Genomic DNA, 5,523 nt, shown 5'->3' with positions numbered 1-5,523 from the left:
GCACTGTCACCGTGAGAAATATCACCGTGAGCAATGCCATGATGGGCACTGGCGCCTAGGGTCTTGTCACTATGAGCACTGAAACAATGTGCACTATCACTGTGAGAAATCTCACCGTGCTAACTGTCCCCAAGGGCACTGTCACAGAGAGAAAAGTCATCATGGGCACTGTCACAGTCAGTATTCTCACCGTGGGCACTCTCATTGTGGGCAATGCCTCCGTGAGCACTATTACCATGAACACTGCTACCGTGAACACTCTCATGATAAGAACTGTCACCATGGGCACAGACACCATGGGCACTCTCATGGTGTGCACTGTCACCAAGGGCACTGTCACAATGGGCACTGTCACCATGAGCACTGGAACCATGGGCACTCTCACCATGGGCACTATCACCATGAGCAATATCATCATGGGCATTCTCACTATATTGCACTGCCACCAGAGGCACCATGACCATGTGCACTGTCACCATGGGCAGGGTCACCATCGGTAGTCTCACCATGGGCACTGCCACCATGAGCACTGTCACCAAGAGCACTGTCACCACGAGCACTGCCACCATGAGCACTGTCACAAGAACTGTCAGTATGAGAACTGCCACCATGGGCACTTTCACCATGATTATTATCACCTGGGTGTTGTCACCTTTGTCATTTTCAACGTGCGTACTATCACCGTGAGAATTATCACCATTAGCAATGTCACCACGGGCACAGCCTTAATGCGGACTGTCATGAACACTGTCACCATGGGCACTACCACGGTGAGAACAGTCACCGTGGTCACTGTCACCATGGGCACTGTCACCATGAGCACTGTCACTAAGAGCATAATCACCATAGGCACTGTCACCGTGAGAACAGTCACCATGCACACTGTCAACATGGAGACTATCACCTTGAGCACTGTCACCATGAGCACTGTCACCATGAGCAATTTCAAAAGGATCACTTTCACCATGAGAACTGTCACCACGGGGACTCTCACCATTGGCACTGCCTCCGAGGGGTTGTCATGATGGGCACTATCACAATGGGCAGTGTGTCCATGGGCAGTGTCACCGTGAGCACTCTCACTATTGGCACTATCACCATTGGCATGGTCACCGTGAGCACTGTCACAATGGGCATTTTCACACTGGGTGCTGTCACCATGGGCACAGTCACCGTTAGCACTCTCACCATGGGCTCTGTGATCTTGGGCACTGTCACCATGGGCTCTGCCACCGATGGCACTGTCACAATGGGAAGTATCACCATGGGTCTTGTCAGCGTGGGCAATGTCTCCCTGGGCACAGCCACCATGATATCTATCACCATAGGCACTGTCACCATGGGCACTGTCACCATGAGCACTGCCACTTATGGCACTGTCCTCATGAGATGTGTCACCATGATCACTGTCACCATGGACAGGACACGCTGGGTATTGTCACCATGGGCACTGTCTATGAGCAGTCTCACCATGGGAATTGTCACCTTAGGTACTGTCACCATGGGCACTGTCACCGTGAACACTTTTACCATCAGCTCTGTTACCCTGGGTATTGTCACCATGGGAACTATCACCGTGACAGTTGTGAACATGGGCACTCTCACCATGAGCAATGTCACCATGAATACTGTCACCCTGTGTATTGTCACCATGGGCACTGTCACCGTGAGCACTACCCCATGAGAATTGTGACTATGGGCACTGTCCCCATGGTCACATTCACCATAGGAACTAACGCCATGAACACTGTCACCATGAGCAATGTCACTGTGTGCAGTTTCACCATACACACTATCACCATAAGCAATGTCACCATGAGCAATATCACCATGGGCACTGTCACCATTTTGCACTGCCACCATGGGCAGTGTCAACATGGGCAGTTTCACTATGAGAACTGTCACCATGGGTAATAGCACCATGGGCACTGTCACCGTGAACACTGTCACTATGAGAATTTTCACCATAGGCCCTGTCACCGTGAGAATTGTCACCATCGGCACTGTCAACATGGAGACTATAACCTTGAGCACTGTCACCATGAGCACAGACACCATGGTCACATTCAATGTAAGACCTGTCACCACTGGGACTATCAACATTGGCACTGTCACCGTGGGGTTGTCACCATGAACACTATCACCATGGGCGATGTCTCTGTGGGCAGTTTCACCATGAGCACTGTCACTATTGGCACTCTCACCATCGGCACTGTCACCATGGGCACTGTCACCGTGGGCACTGTCACAATGGGAAGTATCACCCTGGGCTTTGTCAGCCTTGGCACTCTCCGCGTGGGCACTGACACCGTGACATCTATCACCATAAACACTGTAATCATGGGCACTGTCACCATGAGCACGGACACCATGAGCACTGCCACAATGAGCACTCTTATTTATGGCTCTGCCAACATGGGCATTATCACCGTGAGCACTGTCACCATGAATACTGTCATCATGGGCACTGTCACCAAGGGCACAGCCACCATGTGCACTGTTAACATGGTCACTATCACCATGAGCACTGTCACCATGGGAACTACCCACATGGGCACTGTCATCATGAGCACTTTCACAATGGGAACTGCCACCATGGACACAATTAACACGAGCACACTCACCATGGGCACTATCCCCAAGGGCACTGTCAGTTTCAGCACTATCACCATGGGTACTGCAACCATGACCACTGTCACCATAAGCACTGTCCCCATTCTCTGTATCACCATGTGCACTGTCACCATGGGCACTATCACCTTGAGAACTGTCAGCCTGGGCACTGTCACCATGGGTATTGTGACTTTGGGCACTGTCACCATGAGCACTGTCACCTTGGGCACTGGTACAATGTGGACTGTCACCAGAGCACTGTCATCATGGGCAGTATCACCATTAGAACTGTCACCGTGGTCACTGTCACCATGGCCACTCTCACCGTGAGCACTATCACCGTGAGTGTTGTGACCATGGGCACGTTCACCATGGGCAGTGTCCCCATGGACAATTTCACTGTTAGTACTGTCACCATGGACACTATATCTATGGACACTGTCACCGTGGGCTCTGTCACCATGGGCACTTTCACCATGAGCACTGCCACTCTGACCACTCTCATCATAAGAACTGTCACCATGGACACTTTCACGATGGGCACTTCCAACATTGGCACTATCACCATGAGCACTGTCAACAAGAGCACTGTCATGGTGGGCAATGTCACCATGCACAATGTCACCACAAGGACTATCACATTAAGCAATGTCCCCATGGGCACTGTCACCATTTTGCACTGCCACCGTGAGCATTATCACCTTATGCCATGTCACCATGAGCACTTGATCACTGAGTACTGTCACCATGGGTAATATCACCATGGGCACTGTCACCGTGAGAAATATCACCGTGAGCAATGCCATGATGGGCACTGGCGCCTAGGGTCTTGTCACTATGAGCACTGAAACAATGTGCACTATCACTGTGAGAAATCTCACCATGCTAACTGTCCCCAAGGGCACTGTCACAGAGAGAAAAGTCATCATGGGCACTGTCACAGTCAGTATTCTCACCGTGGGCACTCTCATTGTGGGCAATGCCTCCGTGAGCACTATTACCATGAACACTGCTACCGTGAACACTCTCATGATAAGAACTGTCACCATGGGCACAGACACCATGGGCACTCTCATGGTGTGCACTGTCACCAAGGGCACTGTCACAATGGGCACTGTCACCATGAGCACTGGAACCATGGGCACTCTCACCATGGGCACTATCACCATGAGCAATATCATCATGGGCATTCTCACTATATTGCACTGCCACCAGAGGCACCATGACCATGTGCACTGTCACCATGGGCAGGGTCACCATCGGTAGTCTCACCATGGGCACTGCCACCATGAGCACTGTCACCAAGAGCACTGTCACCACGAGCACTGCCACCATGAGCACTGTCACAAGAACTGTCAGTATGAGAACTGCCACCATGGGCACTTTCACCATGATTATTATCACCTGGGTGTTGTCACCTTTGTCATTTTCAACGTGCGTACTATCACCGTGAGAATTATCACCATTAGCAATGTCACCACGGGCACAGCCTTAATGCGGACTGTCATCATGAACACTGTCACCATGGGCACTACCACGGTGAGAACAGTCACCGTGGTCACTGTCACCATGGGCACTGTCACCATGAGCACTGTCACTAAGAGCATAATCACCATAGGCACTGTCACCGTGAGAACAGTCACCATGCACACTGTCAACATGGAGACTATCACCTTGAGCACTGTCACCATGAGCACTGTCACCATGAGCAATTTCAAAAGGATCACTTTCACCATGAGAACTGTCACCACGGGGACTCTCACCATTGGCACTGCCTCCGAGGGGTTGTCATGATGGGCACTATCACAATGGGCAGTGTGTCCATGGGCAGTGTCACCGTGAGCACTCTCACTATTGGCACTATCACCATTGGCATGGTCACCGTGAGCACTGTCACAATGGGCAATTTCACACTGGGTGCTGTCACCATGGGCACAGTCACCATTAGCACTCTCACCATGGGCTCTGTGATCTTGGGCACTGTCACCATGGGCTCTGCCACCGATGGCACTGTCACAATGGGAAGTATCACCATGGGTCTTGTCAGCGTGGGCAATGTCTCCCTGGGCACAGCCACCATGATATCTATCACCATAGGCACTGTCACCATGGGCACTGTCACCATGAGCACTGCCACAATGAGCACTGTCACTTATGGCACTGTCCTCATGAGATGTGTCACCATGATCACTGTCACCATGGACAGGACACGCTGGGTATTGTCACCATGGGCACTGTCTATGAGCAGTCTCACCATGGGAATTGTCACCTTAGGTACTGTCACCATGGGCACTGTCACCGTGAACACTTTTACCATCAGCTCTGTTACCCTGGGTATTGTCACCATGGGAACTATCACCGTGACAGTTGTGAACATGGGCACTCTCACCATGAGCAATGTCACCATGAATACTGTCACCCTGTGTATTGTCACCATGGGCACTGTCACCGTGAGCACTACCCCATGAGAATTGTGACTATGGGCACTGTCCCCATGGTCACATTCACCATAGGAACTAACGCCATGAACACTGTCACCATGAGCAATGTCACTGTGTGCAGTTTCACCATACACACTATCACCATAAGCAATGTCACCATGAGCAATATCACCATGGGCACTGTCACCATTTTGCACTGCCACCATGGGCAGTGTCACCATGGGCAGTTTCACTATGAGAACTGTCACCATGGGTAATAGCACCATGGGCACTGTCACCGTGAACACTGTCACTATGAGAATTTTCACCATAGGCCCTGTCACCGTGAGAATTGTCACCATCGGCACTGTCAACATGGAGACTATAACCTTGAGCACTGTCACCATGAGCACAGACACCATGGTCACATTCAATGTAAGACCTGTCACCACTGGGACTATCAACATTGGCACTGTCACCGTGGGGTTGT

The sequence above is a fragment of the Mesoplodon mirus genome (genome assembly GCF_964341445.2).
Source record: "Mesoplodon mirus genome assembly, contig: SUPER_3_unloc_12, whole genome shotgun sequence".
NCBI lineage: Eukaryota > Metazoa > Chordata > Mammalia > Artiodactyla > Ziphiidae > Mesoplodon > Mesoplodon mirus.
The sequence above is the reverse complement of the archived record's forward strand: the minus strand, read 5'-3'. Positions refer to the sequence as shown.